The sequence below is a fragment of the Bos indicus genome, chromosome 13, assembly GCF_029378745.1.
Source record: "Bos indicus isolate NIAB-ARS_2022 breed Sahiwal x Tharparkar chromosome 13, NIAB-ARS_B.indTharparkar_mat_pri_1.0, whole genome shotgun sequence".
Taxonomy (NCBI): domain Eukaryota; kingdom Metazoa; phylum Chordata; class Mammalia; order Artiodactyla; family Bovidae; genus Bos; species Bos indicus.
The window spans coordinates 33,476,543-33,493,071 of NC_091772.1; the positions used below are offsets into that span (position 1 = coordinate 33,476,543).

The 16,529-nt window shown below is 43.4% G+C and overlaps 1 protein-coding gene across 12 annotated transcripts in view; it reads left to right on the top strand.

Annotated features, from left to right (window-relative positions):
- Window positions 1-1,950: 1,950 nt before the first annotated feature.
- ARHGAP12 (Rho GTPase activating protein 12) overlaps window positions 1,951-16,529 on the top strand; it is a 118,212-nt gene continuing 103,633 nt past the window's right edge. For 9 of the 12 annotated variants that reach the window (XM_070800909.1, XM_070800916.1, XM_019973137.2 and 6 more), the window contains exon 1: window positions 1,951-2,086. The gene's annotated coding sequence lies outside the window, so the exon portion shown is untranslated. Of the gene's footprint in view, window positions 2,092-16,529 lie in introns of all 12 variants that reach the window. The other 3 variants (XM_070800913.1, XM_070800910.1, XM_070800912.1) reach the window with 3 other exon arrangements.

The following is a 16,529-nucleotide window of genomic DNA, read 5'->3' on the forward strand; positions in this document are numbered from 1 at the left end:
GACTCAAATCTCTGCCTCTGTGGAGCTTACATTTTGGAACTCTATGCTACTTCTTAAGACACAAGTTAAATGTCAATATCCTGAAAATGATCTGTTGAGATCCTGGGCACAGGCACCAGACGTATGCTACCAGTGTTATTTAAAACCGACTAGAGGCAATGTTGCATATGATTTCATAGCTTTCCATCAGGTCCTTTTAAACAACACACTTGGGCGAGAGCTCTTTTTATCTGACTCCATCCGCTGTTGGTAGTGATCAGCATACTGTGGGCACTGTTGTAGCATCTGAGATTAGGTTGTGAAATAGGAAGTGGAGTTATGTGCAGATCAGCAAGTGTGTGCAAACTGTTTAGTTCTATCTGAAGCTGAAACCACGGGTGTCCAACTCAGGCTTGGGGAACACGGAAGATAAGGTTATCAGCACATGCCCATCAGGGCACAGTTTCCCTTTTGCTGTCTGTCCCTGTTTTGATTCTATAAAGAGATCCCAGGGGTTTTATGGAAAACAGTGTCAGAAGCATACACCAGCAGTACTCTTGTCTGCTGAACAAGGGCATGCAAAATATTACTTGTTAGGAAGTAAGGGAGACAGAAAGGACAAATGATGCCAAGCAAAGTGGGTGTATTGTCCAGTGGATGGTCAGAGAAAGTATGGCCTCAGGCTTGTGCATGTTTTCTTTTTCCTTTCTTGGCTGTGCTGCAGGCATGTGAGATCTTAGTTCCTGGATCAGGGATTGCTCAGAGTCTTAACCACTGGACCTCCAGGAAGTCCTTTTCTTCCTAAAAGAAGATCTTAAAACTTTAGCTCCCCCATTAGATTTAATTTTATAAGAAGTCAGTAAACTACAGTTGTTAAAAGTCTTGCCAATATCCCACTGGGTTCTTTGCAGTCACTACAGGATAACTGGGAGTTCAGCTTGTGACGGGGAAGTCAGACACAACAGCATCTTCAAGCATGATGTGAAGAATACAAAGGAGCCAGTTCCAGAGACTGGCTCTTGAATCATACCCTGACCTTTTTTCTTTTGCTTGTTTTATTAAAATTTCATCTCTGCACCATAATAGACACAATTGGTTAGTAACCAATGTTTTCTGCAGTCCGAATACATAGCAGTGATTTTTCTGTCCTTGAATCTTAGAAGGAGGCTTTGGACTCGCCAACATGCTCCTTTCACAGTTGAGGTCGAGAAGGGCGAAGTGACAATGGCATGAGCCAGGTCTCTCTCCCGATTCCCAGTTCAGCAGAACTCCCTCCACAGGCTCCCCAGGGAAACCTGTTATGCCTCCGACTTCCAGATTCCGTGCTGTCATCCTGCAAGCGCTGCAAGCTGGGGTGACTTTGGGCAATGACATCGTGGCCCTCACAGGGTTTGCACATGGCAGAAGCCTCCCTGGAGCCGCCCGCCCGCCCGCGGAGTGTGCGCGCTGTTTTCGCACTCTGCCGGGTGGTCCCGGCGAAGGTCCGGGACCGGGTTGTGGACCAGGGTCTCCAGAGTTCCCTTCCGTCAGGTGAGGTCGCGAGGGGACTTCCTCCGATTTCTGGGCCCGGAAAGGCTGACCCTCGCCCGGCAGCGCTCCTAGCCGCACGAGAAAGGGGACAGGCGGGCCCACGCCCCCTTCTCCCCTGGGCCCCACTCCTGCCACCCCAGGGCTCGGGCCGTTTTCCTTCTGCCCTTCCCTCGTTTTCCCCACCGGCGTCTCCTCAACTTTTCCCACTTGGTGTTTAAAGGCGCCACCGCCCCCCTCCCTCGGCGAGCAGCTCGCGCGCCTAGTGCGATCCTCGGCCCCTCCCCCCGCCTCTCCCCTCCTCCTCCCGGATCCACGCCGCCCGCTCCCCTGGCGCCCGCCCGGCGGTCACGTGCGCCGCGCCCCGCCCCGTCACGTGGCCCCGCCCCGCCCCGCCCCGCCCCCGCGCCGGCGCGCTCCGACGTGCCCTGGAACTCACCCGCCCCCGGAGAGCCGCCTGCGGGGACGCGCCGGCCGCGGCCGCCGCTGAGTGAGCGCCCTTCAGGTTCGTCTGGGCGCCCCGCCGCCGCCAAGCAGGGCCAGGAGGGAGCCGCCCCCCCGCGAAGCCGCCGGGCCCTCGGTGAGGTTGGTGAGGAGAGGGGAGCCCGGGCGGAGGGCAGGTCGGGGCGGCGCTGCACAAAGGCGCCCGGGGCCGGGGCTGCGGGGCCGGGGGAGGCGTGTGCTGGCGCGCGGCGACGCCGGGGTGCGCAAGGTGCGGCCGGCGGGGTCCGGGCGCCGGGCGGGCGCGGGGCGCCGGGCCGCTGCCTGCCGCTCGGCCGACGTGGGCGACGGGGTTTTAAATGGCTGGAAGTTGTGGCTCCTCTGCCCCCCGGGTTTCCTGACTTCCTGTGAGAGGGCAGTGCCCGCCGCCCCGCCCCCAGGAAGGAGGGTGGCGGGCTGTGTGTGTGTGTGTGTGTGTGTGTGTGTGTGTAAAAGGCTGGTGGTGCCGCCCTCCTTTCTGGCCTCCCGCCGGCGGCGAGCCCGCTCCTCAACTGCTGCAGGGGGTGCAACCCCCGCCCGCCCAGCAGCCCCGGGAGCCGATCTGGGGCTCCTCGAAGGCTATTGATCCCCCCAGACTGGGCATGGGGACTTCTGAAGCTTCTAGAGGTGCCCCGCCCCTGCTCAGTGGGCATCTGCTTCTTTCTAGCCCTTCTGCGAGGATTCTCCTCCACCGTTCTTAATTTCAGAGCACCCTCTGTGCTCTTCTCAGGTGTGTGTGAGTGTGTGTGTGTGTGGATTGTCTTCTAAGGATGACTGTCCTTGACGTGTGGCGTCTGAAGTTACCGCAGACCCTTTGACACGAAAAGGCCACAGGGTCATTCTCGAGGCGTGGTGATGTTTTCCTCCTGACGGCAGCCGCCGTTTTCCAGGCACTTGGGAAGGCGAGCATGTTCAAAGCGTGGCTGTATGAAAGTTCTGATGTGTCTCCAAGTGAAGTATTTGTTCTCGGGACAGGTTGTTAACATTCGTGTTGCTTTTTGGTTAATTAGAACATGGGAGGTAATTAAAAGAAAAGATTTGTTTACGTTATTTTGAGCTGTGCTGGGTCTTCGTTTGCTGTGCGCAGGCTTTTTCTCTAGTTGCGGGAAGCAGGGGCAACCGTTCGTTGTGGTGGGTGGTCTTCTCTTTGCTGTGGCTTCTCTTGTGTCCTCTGGGCTCTAGAGTGCGGGCTTTGGTAGTTGGGGCAGGTAGTTGTGTCTCAAGGGCTTAGTTGCTCCGCGGCCTGTAGGATCTTCTGGGACTAGGGACCGAACCCGTGTCACCTGCATTGCAAGGCGGATTCTTACCCACCAGACCTCCAGAGAAGCCCCGGTGGTGGATTTTTTGGAACATTGAGGTATGTGTTCCTAATAGGAGGTGAATACGGGGAGGAAGGAAGGAACTTTGAATGAAGAGTCCACTCGGGTTCTGATTAAGATTCTGCCGCTCAACTTCTGAAGGTGAGACCTTGGAAGACTCTGAATGTTACAGTGAAGGGTGGCTCAAAAACGTCCAGCTCCTGGCCGCGCCTCTTTCATACCCAGACGCTGGGAAATGGTGGCCTGGAGGTGGATCTATATCCAGTGTTCCTTACCTGATCCGCAGGAGGGTGCCTGACAGGACAGGATGTCTTTTGTGTTATCTTTTGGTCGGAGTAGATGGTCTGGCTGCTGGGGCCAGTATTTCTCTCTTTCTCTCTGTTTTAGACAATGCCTTGGAAATGTTTCTGAGCAGAGTTTGGCTTGACTCAGCCTCTAAAGATTTGACCCTGAGTGGGGCAACTGGAAGAACCTGAGGAGCTGGGCATGTCGGTGTGACCCCTGGTTGTAGGATGCTCTGCTGCTCTGGAAAGGGACTCTCTGGGGAAGATGAGTTAAATGAAGTCTAATGTACCATATTGCACGTGCATGCCCCAGTATGGGGTGGTAGGTTTCTGTTCCTACTTTATGGAGGACAGAAGTTGGAGAAGATTGCTAACGCACTGATTCTTGTGATGTGATGTGATGCCATCTGTAGAGTGGTTGTCCATATATAGTCAATATTTTATGTATCTTTAGTTTTTTGTTTTTTTTTTACATACTACACTAGTTGTGAGGCACAAGTGAAAATACGTAAATACTGCAGAAAAAACAGTGTATTATTTGTAGTCAACCATTTGGCAGTTCTTTCATTAATAAGAAAGTATCTGCAGAGTGCTTTTTTTACTAGGTTGACAGAAAATGTGTAAAGTGCTTCAAGTGATGCAGTTGACAATTCTGAGAATAAAAGGGTAACAAACAGTTTAAGTTAATTAAGACAGTGAATACGATGCTGTGTAAAATTACTAAGTGGTAGCTTCCCTGATGGCTCAGCTGGTAAAGAATCTGCCTGCAATGTGGGAGACCTGGGTTTGATCCCTGGATTGGGAAGATCCCCTGGAGAAGGGAACGGCTACCCACTCCAGTATTCTGGCCTGGAGAATTCCACGGACTGTGTAGTCCAAAGGGTTGCAAAGAGTCAGACATGACTGAGCGACTTTCACACTCACACACTCATTTTTGCGTATATGAGAAAACTGGTGCTAGGAAAAAGCAGGTTAAGGTAAATCTGCCTAAAGTGGACATTACAGTTTTGTAGTAGTGAGAGAGAAGAGTGAAATTAAACTTTTATCTTATATGGAATAGTTTTAGTTGTACTTGCAAACATGCATTGTTTTGTTGAATGAATCAAAAGTGAAAAGGCACGATGGTACCACATAGCATCATTGTGCTTCAAAATCATGCTCTTTTGAGGAACCAATTGGGCCGCTATCTTTGTGGTTTCTTTAATTGTTAACTGTTCTAATTGTGCCACATCCTCATTTTTGGATGGCTTTGCAGTGATTCAGCCATTTTCCTGTTTTATTGACTTAATATTTTGCAGTTTCAGTGTGCAGTTGACCAGTTTTTTAATTGAACTGAACTACCAGATCATGACCTCTCTAAGCACCTCTTGCCTTGATAATCTAGTGCGTCTCAAATTTTAGTGTTTGTGGGAATCACCTGAACTTCTTAAGCCCCATGTAATACCAGTGCTGCCAGGACCTCACACTAGTGCTGTCACGTGGAAATGTGATGCCAGTCACCTTTGTAATTCTCAAGTGTTTAGTACTCACACGATAAGTAAGGACGTTACAAAGAAGCCATGAGATAAATCTTATTATCATTTTGTCTGTATGACAGCTTCAGACTCCCATGTGTGTTTTACACTTAGAGCACGCCTCGGTTTAGGTTAGCCACAAGTTACATGCTCAGTAGGCACATTCGCTTAGCAGTGGCTGCTGTGTTGAACAGTGGTGGTTCTGGAGTCTGCAGTCTAAATCACTGCTGTTCTAAGTGAGCTTTCAGATTGGCTGCATCAGCAACCCTTGGGAACTTGTTAGAAATGCACATTTTTGGGCCCCACCTCAAACCTACTCTCATTGGAATATCTGGGATTTCATTAATCTACAGCATATGACTATAGAATGCGTATGTGGTGTTTTGGATATGATCACATAACAGGAAAAATTCATTAGGGGAAAATTAAGGAATATGGTCATTATTGTCAGTATTGGTTCATGGAGTGTGATGAATATACTGTACTAATGTGTCGGGGGAACAGTGTACAGGGTATATGGGAACTCTGTACTATCTTTGCAGTAAATCTGTGAAGCTAAAACTCATCTAAAAGAACGTGTTTTTAGTTGTTGTTGTTTCCACACCGTGTGGCATGTGGAATCTTAGTTCCCAGACCCGGTGTTGAACCCGTGCCCCCTGCAGTGGACGCTCAGAGTCTTAACCACTGGCCCATCAGGGAAGTCCCAAGAATGTTTTTTTTTTAAAGCAGCTCTCCAGGTGATGCCGTCTTTCACTAAAAGTGAGACGCAGTGATCTGGATCACTAATATGACCTGCCCTACTACAGCTTGGGTGGCAGGATGGAGGCTACAGTTAGGTCTCCTAGGGTAATAATAGTATTTTAGTATTAAGAACTAAAACTTACAAAGCACTTAACATGTGCTAGGGATTATACCAAGTCCTTTGCGCATATTCACTTGTTTAACTTTCACAATATGTGATATATACTATTAATCAGCTCCCTTTCACAAATGGAAAAAACGCTGAGGCTCAGAGAGGTTGGGTGCCTTGTCTGAGGTTACATAGCTAGCTAGAGGCAGAAACAGGGACATTTGACAAGGTGCTCATTTTAAAAGCAATCAGTTCAGTTGTGAGTGTTCTCTTTGAGTAAGTGCTAATTAATGTGAGTGTTTTGTATCATGCATTCCAGTTTACAAAGTACTCTTTCTCTTTCCATTTTCCTAAGGATCTTTTGAGGTATGTATTGCTTCTTTAGTTTTATAGATAGTTCAGGTGCTGAGGGCCTGTGAGTTGCTAAATGGCAAGCCCTGATTTAAATTTCAGTCCTTCAACCCTGAGTCCTGTGCTCCTTCACCACTGGAGAATTCAAACTGTTAATACGTTTTGAAGTTAGAGCAGTGTCTTTAAAAGTTAAGCTGAAAATTGCCTGTATGTTGCTGTGTATTACTAGTTTGTTTTAAAAAATAGTTTTATTGAGTTAAAATATACATACACTAAAATAAAAGTCAACAATAAAACGGCGTGAGCAGCGACATTGCTTAGCATTGTTCTAAGCAAAACAAGCCAGACATTGATGGTTATATACTGTATATGGTTGGTGCTTTTCTGTCTCCGTTTGGTTTCCTTGAGGAAGCTGTGATTAATGCGATGCTTTTTTATCATGCTTTATAGTTTACTAAGTACTTTTTCATGTTTTCTCTACCCATTCTCACAGGGATCTTCTGAAGTTTGTGTTGTTTCCTGTTTTACAGAGGGTTGAACCACAGTTGGTTTAGGCATTCACCACTTGATAGGCCTCTGGGTCATTTCCAGTTTCTGGCTGTTATGAATAAAGCTGTTACGGATTTTCATGTAAGGCCTTTGCAAGGACTTATGCTTTCGTTTTTCTTGGATACATACCTAGAAGAGGAATTTCTAGATCATATATTAAATGTATGTTTAACTAAGAAATTGCCAAAGTGCTTTCCATGGTAGCGGTACTACTCTACATTACCACCAGCAGTGAATGAGAGTTCCCAGTTGCTGGTATCCTTGCCCTGCAAAATATCCTTAATGTGTATTTAAAGCCATTCTGGTAGGGGCGTAGTGATACCTGGTGTGGTTTTTTTTTTTCTTAATATTTATTTATTTTTGGCTGCTTCAGTGTTAGTTGTGGCAGGCATGGTCTTTGCTTGTGTTGCACAGGCGCCACAGCCCTGGGCTCAGTAGTTGCCATGCACCGGTCCTCTAGTTGAGGCTCTCAGGCTTAGTTGTCTGGTGGCACGTGGTATCTTAGTTTTCCCACCAGGGATTGAACCCGAGTCCCCTGCATTGGAAAGCAGATTCTTAACTACTTGACCTCCAGGGAAGTCCCTGATATCTGGTGGTTTTAATTTGCCTTATTAGAGTTTTGTTTAACAGCTTTATTGAGGTATAATTGCTGTAAAATAAACTGGACATATTTTAAGTGTGCATTTTGATGAGTTTTGACATAGGAGTAGGCCTGTAAAATCATCACCATTTTCAGGATAGCAGACATACCCATCTCTCACCTCCTAATTTCCTTAAGCCCAAAGGTAATTCATTGCTTTTGTTCCCTGGTAACTATTTCTGTGTGTTTCTGATCTGCTTTCTGTCACTGTTTATTACTTTGTATTTTCTAGAATGTTATGTAGGTGTAATCATAGAGTATGTGCTCTTTCTTGTCTGGATTTTTTTCACTCAACAAAATTATCTTGAGATTCATCCAGTTTGTTGTGTATATCAGCATTTTGTTCCTTTTTATTATTGATTGATATCCCATCGTGTGGATATTACACAGTTACTTTATGTGGTCACCTGTTGGTGGTCATTGGGTTGCTTCCATTTAGGTGCTGTTACAAATAAACCACTGTATACATTCGTGGACAGGTCTTTATATGGACTTGTGTTTTTATCTTCTTTGGTAAATACCAAGGAGTAGAATCCCTGGGTCGTATGGTTGGTGTATATTTCAAGGTTTTAAGAATCTGCCCAACTTTTCCCAAAGTAGTTGTACTGTTCTACATCCCCACCAGCAGTATGTCAGAATTCTGGTTGCTCCACATTCTCAGAAATACTGGTATGGTCAGCCTTTTAATTTTAGTCATTCCAGTAGGTGTGTGATGTTATTTGTGTTTTTAATTTGCATTTTCCTAAGGACTAAAGACTTCGGGCATCTTTTCATGGACTTCTTTACCATCTATAAATCCTCCTCCTTGGATATGAATACTTGTCCATTCCTATGTTTTGCCCCTTTTTTATTGGGTATTTGTCTTCTTGACTTCTACAGTTTTTGTGTATTCTATGTATGAGTTCTTTGTTGGAGATAAGTTTGTGTCTGAGATATTTGTGACTATGTTCATAAGGGATATTGGTCTGTAGTTTTTCTCTTTTATAACTTCTTTTTCTGGTTTTGGCATGAAGACACGCTGACTTCATAGAATGAGTTGGGATGTGTTCTCCGTCTGTTTCAATTTTCTGTAAGAAGTTTGTTTAGAGTTGGTATTGTTTTCCTTACACTTTGGTAAAATTCACCAGTGGAGCCATCTTGGCCAGGAGTTTTCTTTGTGGGAAGATTTTTATAGACAGATTCAGTTTATTTAATAAACATAGAATGATTTAGGTTATCTGTTTCTTAAGCAAGCTTTAGTAATTTGTCAAAGACATGTATCTGGTTCATCTAAATTGATGAATTTATTAGCATAAAGCTGTTTATAATGTTCTCTTGTTTTCCTTTTAATGTCTTTAAGATCTATAGTTATATCCCTTGTTTCATTCTTAATGCTGGCTATTTGTGTTTTTTCTCTTTAGTCCTTGGTCAATTTGGCTAGAGGATTGTCAGTATTACTGATCTTTTTTGAAGAACCAGCTTCTGGTTTTCATTGATTTCCTCTAACATTTTTCTGTTTTCTCGTTTACTGATTTCTGCTCTGATCTTTATCATGTCCTTTCTTCTGCTTGCTTTGGGTTTAATTTGCTCTTCTTTAGTTTCTTAGAGTGCAAGCTTACATCACTGATGTGAGACATTTTTCTTTTCTGATTGTTGGCATTTGGTATATAAATTTTCTCTGAGCACTGCTATGGCTGCATCCCACAAACTCTGAGATGTCACCTTTTCATTTTCACCCAATTCATATCTCTTATTTGATTTCTTGTTCGACCTGTGGTTTATTTAGAAGTATGTTGTTGTGGAGTTTTCAGAGTATATTATTTATGTTATTCCAGTCCTTACAGATTTATTAAGATTTGTTTCATGGACTAGAATATAGTCAACAGAACATGTATGTTTATAAGAAACTACTGAACTAGCTGTACCATTTAGCATTCCCACTAGTACTGAATGTGTGTCCAGTTGTTGGTATCTTTGTCAGCCCTTGATATTGTCTTTGTTTTTTAAAAATAACTTTATTCTAATTGGTGGGTAGTATTACCTTGTTTTGATTTTAGTTTGCATAATTGGTTTTCTAATGTTTTGTAAAACAATTTAAATTTGAATGAGAAGAGTCATGTTTTTTGTTTTTCCTTCCAGTAGAGGACAGGAACTTGTAAGGCCGCAGTCCCTAACCTTTTGGGCATGAGGGGTTGGTTTCATGGAAGACAGCTTTTCCACAGACCTGAGCAGGGTGGTGGGGGCGGTGGTGTTCAGGCAGCAAGCAGCCTGAGCGATGGGAGCGGCTGGGCTGCGCACCGGCTCCCGTCTGCGGCCTGGGCATTGGCAGCAGCAGCAGTTCATCACTGTCTGTGCTACAGAAGTGCTACTTTTCAGTTTTCTAAAAGGGTGAATGTTTATTTGCCTTTCAGTCTTTACTTTTTAAGAGGATTGAAAGCTGTGTGAGGATTGAAGTGATTTTTATAGTTTTGGGGTAGACTTGTATAAACTGATTTAAATTATATTCTCCATTTTACATTCCCACCAGCAGGGCACATGAATTCCAGTTTCTCCACCTCCTCACCTCCTTATTTCTGTTGTTATTTTTACAGTAGCCACTCTCATGGATGTGGCATGGTGTCTCATTATGGCTTTGATTTGCATTTGATTTGCTTATTGGTCATGTGTGTATTTTCCTTGGAAAAATGTCTATTCAGGTCCTTTGCCTACCTGACTCTGCTTATTGCAATTTATTTTGAAGTAGATTGGCATAATTTAACCTTTATAATGAGTACTTTTTTCTTTTTTTTTTTAAAGTAAGTTATTGATGCCTGACTAGACCTTTGCAATGACCCCACCATAATAATCACTATATTTGTTTTTTTGTTTTGTGAGCTATATGTTTTTGTTTTTTAAGCATGGAATTAAGTTGAATGTAAATAGTCATTTCAGAGATTAGGAGGGTAATGTGTATAGTTGCAGAGGAATATCTGAGTTGGTCAGGGTGGGGTGGCAGTTAATGCTTGGGTAACCAGTGGAGTCCTGAAGTGAATGGAGTTTTTCTTCTAAAGTGAATTATTAGAGGATTAGAGGTCTTATAAAACTTAGTAAACACCAAGTTTATGATTTTCTCTTTAATATGTAACAACGATTAGTGACGTGAACTGAGACCCTGGGCAATGAATGGGTGCTCCCCAGAGGGAAATCAAGGTGTTACAACAAGCACAGTGGGTGGGATGCCGCAGAGGCAAGATGAAAATTATGTGAACTGTAAAAATGATAATTTCTTTTTTTTTTTTTTAAGCTAGTTAGTTAATTTGGCTACGTGGTGATTGTGGCTTGCAGGGATTGAGCCCCGGGCCATGGCAGTGAAATCCTGGGATTGTAACCACTAGGCCACTGGGGAACTCCCTTAGCTGATTATTTTAGAAAGTTCTTAGTGAAAAATTAAAATGTGGGACTCAGGTGTTCAGAATCTAGGAGGAAGAATCCATAGACTGGAGTGCATGTAGAAGGGAGTGAGAGCTGAAAAATGTGGAAGCCGAATGTTGATCATAGTTCAGTTCAGCCGCTCAGTCGTGTCTGACTCTGCGACCCCATGAATCGCAGCACGCCAGGCCTCCCTGTCCATCACCAACTCCCGGAGTTCACCCAAACTCATGTCCATTGAGTCGGTGATGCCATCCAACCATCTCATCCTCTGTCGTCCCCTTCTCCTGCCACCCTCAATCTTTCCCAGCATCAGGGTCTTTTCAGAAGAGTCAGCTCTTCGCATGAGGTGGCCAAAGTATTGGAGTTTCAGCTTCAACATCAGTCCTTCCAATGAACACCCAGGACTGATCTCCTTTAGGATGGACTGATTGGATCTCCTTGCAGTCCAAGGGACTCTCAAGAGTCTTCTCCAACACCACAGCTCAAAAGCATCAATTCTTCTGTGCTCAGCTTTCTTTATAGTTCAACTCTCACATCCATACATAACCACTGGAAAAACCATAGCCTTGACTAGACGGATCTTTGTTGGTAAAGTAATATCTCTGCTTTTTAATATGCTGTCTAGGCTGGTCATAGAGGAGTGATTTTAAAGGTTCATGGGAAGCTACTATTGTATAGTTAGCGTTTGGTGACATAGACTACGAAGGAAAAGGAAGTTTAACCTGTTGCATCAAGCAAATATTCCTTTTGTTTTTTAGTCTTTTTAATAATTGAGTTTTTTTACCTTTAGACTATCCCTCGTGGTAGCCTATGTCATCCCATTAAAATTCTTCGTGTGTGAGTGAATCTGAAAGGATTAAAAGCCAGTTTAATGGTTTTTAATGTGAAAGGGCTTGATCAGGACTGTTCAGTAGAGTACTGAATTTACAGATTTTTTGGGAATACAGTAGGCTCCTCATTTTCTGCTCTGTCATTTGGGTCAGTATTTATATTTCCATGTATAAGATGAGGTCACTTTAGAGTGGACCCAGAGCTATAACAACCACTGATAATGGAGAACTCGTAGTACCTCTTAAATGTAATTTGTGTTTTGATGAGAAAAGCATTGTATGAAAGTAAACAAGAGATGGAATGTAAGTTTATTTAAAGTGGGGCAGCATAATGTAAGATATGTTCATAGGAATGTCAAGTACGCATGATACCACTTTTAGTTTGAGTTACAGTTTAAGAAGACAGTTCTCTAATGATAGGAAGCATTGAAATCAAGCACATAAAAGCCAGGTTGGGAGAATGTGTCACTACAGGCTCCAAGCTCATTTTGTATATTTCCTGCCCCGGGCCTTGAATCAGTTATTTCTCCAAAAAGCCTTGGTCCTTTTATTTGAAGAATGGTATTAGAGACCTGTGTGTGAGTGCTGTGTGTGCTTGTTGCTGCTAAGGTGTCATTTCTTCTGACAGCAGGATTCATGTGTGGTGTACTAAGCATATAGCCATATATCTGTAATACTTGTTTGTGCAATCTGAATCTGTGGTAAACAAAGTGAGTTCACATTTCTGTTTCCAGGTCTAATCCGTTATCGCAGAATCATTCTAGCTTCCTCCCTTGCGTGTCTATAAATTCCAACATTGGGAAACTTGGCTCCCACCATCTACATTCTCTATACTTAATTTTTCAATTCCAGTGTGTGTATGCGCGTAGCAGTATCAGAATTTTTAGTTCATACTCCCACAGGAGATGTTGTTTATGTGTTAGTTATATGCAGTTCCTTTGTGTTCTTATAAACTTGACTTATTTCCACAGTAAGTGACGTCAGCCTCTGCCGCCATTCCTGCTCTGTTCGGTGAGGTCATTCCATCCGTGTGTAATACTGCTTGACCATCGAGTCACATCTGCTTCCCTGCTGGGATCCCCTCAACCTCCTAAATGATTATTTAGAATTTGAAAACATTGGAGTACATGCTTGTGTTGTAAAGATGAATGGGTTTTGACAAGTGCATAACGTATTGTGTACACCATTACAGCATCATACAGAATAGTTTATTGACCTGAAGGAATCCGCAGTGCTTCACCTGTGGAACCCTCCCTCCCTGCCTCTCACCCCTAGCAATCACCGTCTCTGTGGTTTTGACTTTTCCAGACTGCCACACGATAGAATCATTCTATATGTTGCCTCTTCTGTCTATATATTTTTCTTTCACTTAACAAAATAAATCTGAGACTCACTTCTGTCTTCATAGCTCAATAGCTCTTTTCTTTTTATTACTGAATAGTAATGAAAGGTCCATCTAGTCAAGGCTATGGTTTTTCCTGTGGTCATGTATGAATGTGAGAGCTGGACTGTGAAGAAAGCTGAGCGCAGAAGAATTGATGCTTTTGAACTGGGGTGTTGGAGAAGACTCTTGAGAGTCCCTTGGACTGCAAGGAGATCCAACCAGTCCATTCTGAAGGAGATCAGCCGTGTGTGTTCATTGGAAGGACTAATGTTGAAGCTGAAACTCCAATACTTTGGCCACCTCATGCGAAGAGCTGACTCTTCTGAAAAGACCCTGATGCTGGGAAAGATTGAGGGTGGCAGGAGAAGGGGACGACAGAGGATGAGATGGTTGGATGGCATCACCGACTCAATGGACATGAGTTTGGGTGAACTCCGGGAGTTGGTGATGGACAGGGAGGACTGGCGTGCTGTGGTTCATGGGGTTGCAAAGAGTCGGACACAACTGAGCGACTGAACTGACTGACTGAATAGTATTGTTTGGCTGTCTCACAGTCTATCCTTTCACCTTTTGAAAGACATTTTGATTGCTTCCAGTTTTGGGCAGCTGCTCTGAATATTTGCATGCAGGGCTTTTTGTAGAAATAAGATTTCATATCATCAACCTTGTTGCTAGATTGTATGGTAAGACAACATTCACTTGTGTAGAAACTATTAAATGACTTCCAAACTGCCTCCACCATTTTGCATCCCCACTAGCAGTGAGTGAAAGTTCCCATTGCTCTACATCCTTATCAGCATTTGGTGGTGTCAGTCTTTGGGATTTTAGCCATTCTAATAGTGGTACAGTGATATCTCATTGTTTCAGTTTGTTCCGTTTTCATTCCAGTCCCAAAGAAAGGCAATGCCAAAGAATGCTCAATCTACAGCACAGTTGCACTCATTTCACACGCTAGTAAAGTCATGCTCAAAATTCTCCAAGCCAGGCTTCAGCAATACGTGAACTGTGAACTTCCAGATGTTCAAGCTGGTTTTAGAAAAGGCAGAGGAACCACAGATCAAATTGCCAACATCCCTGGATCATTGAAAAAGCAAGAGAGTTCCAGAAAAACATTTATTTCTGCTTTATTGACTATGCCAAAGCCTTTGACTGTGTGGATCACAATAAACTGTGGAAAATTCTAAAAGAGATGGGAATACCAGACCACCTGATCTGCCTCTTGAGAAACCTATATGCAGGTCAGGAAGCACCAGTTAGAACTGGACATGGAACAACAGACTGGTTCCAAATAGGAAAAGGAGCACGTCAAGGCTGTATATTGTCACCCTGCTTATTTAACTTATATGCAGAGTACATCATGAGAAACGCTGGACTGGAAGAGAAACAAGCTGGAATCAAGATTGCTGGGAGAAATATCAATAACCTCAGATATGCAGATAACACCACCCTTATGGCAGAAAGTGAAGAGGAACTAAAAAGCCTCTTGCTGAAAGTGAAAGAGGAGAGTGAAAAAGTTGGCTTAAAGCTCAACATTCAGAAAACGAAGATCATGGCATCTGGTCCCATCATAGGAAATAGATGGGGAAACAGTGGGAACAGTGTCAAACTTTATTTTTGTGGGCTCCAAAATCACTGCAGATGGTGACTGCAGCCATGAAATTAAAAGACGCTTACTCCTTGGAAGGAAAGTTATGACCAACCTAGATAGCATATTGAAAAGCAGAGACATTACTTTGCCAACAAAGGTCTGTCTAGTCAAGGCTATGGTTTTTCCAGTGGTCATGTATTGATGTGAGAGTTGGACTGTGAAGAAAGCTGAGTGCCGAAGAATTGATGCTTTTGAAGTGTGGTGTTGGAGAAGACTCTTGAGAGTCCCTTGGACTGCAAGGAGATCCAACCAGTCCATTCTGAAGGAGATCAGCCCTGGGATTTCTTTGGAAGGAATGATGCTAAAGCTGAAACTCCAGTACTTTGGCCACCTCATGCGAAGAGTTGACTCATTGGAAAAGACTGATGCTGGGAGGGATTGGGGGCAGGAGGAGAAGGGGATGACAGAGGATGAGATGGCTGGATGGCATCACTGACTGGATGGACGTGAGTCTGAGTGAACTCCGGGAGTTGGTGATGGACAGGGAGGCCTGGCGTGCTGCAATTCATGGGGTTGCAAAGAGTCGGACACGACTGAGCGACTGAACTGAACTGAATGACACAAAGTTGAGTATTTTTTCATGTGCTTATATTCTTTCATGATGTGTCTTTTCAGATTGTTTTCCATTAAAAAAGTTGGTTCTTTTGTTGAGTTTTAAGAGTTCTCTGTGTGTTCTGGATAAAAGCCCTTCATCAGACATCTATTTTACAGATATTTTCTCCTTGTCTCTGGTTCATGTTTTCATTTTCTGTATCTTTCACAAAGCAGGAATTTGTAATTTTAAGAAGGTCCTCTTTAATTTTCTCTTTCATGAATTATGCATTTGGAGGTGCATTTAAAAATTCATTATCAAACCCAAGGTCATATTACTTCCTTTTAAAATTGGAATATTTTTGAGACTTCCCTCCTCTTCCAGTGGTTAAGAATCTGCCTTGCAATGCAGGGGTCAGGGGCTCAATTCCTGGTTGGGGAGCTGAGATCCCACTTACCACAGAGCAGCCAAACCTGACCCCTGCAATTTAGAGAGTCCATGCCCAGCAATGGCAAGGTCCTGTATGATGCATCAAAGATCTGTGCTGCAACTACGACCCAAATCAGCCAAATAAATGAATATCTAAAAAATAAATTGGAATATTTTCGCACTCTCATAACAATCCAAGAAAAATTCTTAGGTCCCCCTCTTTTCTGACTAAAGGAGGACTTCCTGGCATAGATCTTTCTGAAATACTACATGCAAGTATCACTTTTATTAAAAGATGCTTGCTTTCTGAAATACTTCTTTTGTTGTTTCCTCTTTTTGTATTTAAATCTGGTTTTGAATTTCCTTTATCAGTTTATGCTTGACTGTGTTTTCTATTGCTTTCCAGTTAACTGATTATTTCCTGTATCCCTCCTATTTTTACTGTTTCTTTTTTTTTTTTTTACTTTTTTTTTTTTTTTACTGTTTCTTTATGACCAGAATAGTTTATGACAACGAATCAGTATATTTTGCTTGTCTTCTTTAGGCCTAAAGAAATACCTTATATCCTATACATTTTTATTCTTGGAAAACAGGGATTGCACATTCAGAAGAAACCTTAGTATCCCTATCATGGCCTATAGTTTCTTGTTAAGTGAATGATCTAGAGAACTATTCGGTGAAATACTTTCTTATTCTGGAACTTATGCTGGAGTTGTTTTAAACTTTTTTGTTGTGCTTATTAAGGTCTATTTGATTTCTTTAGTAGAGGCCTATTCAGGGAGTGTTAAACAAGTACTTGTAAAGCTGCTGGAGGACTTCATGT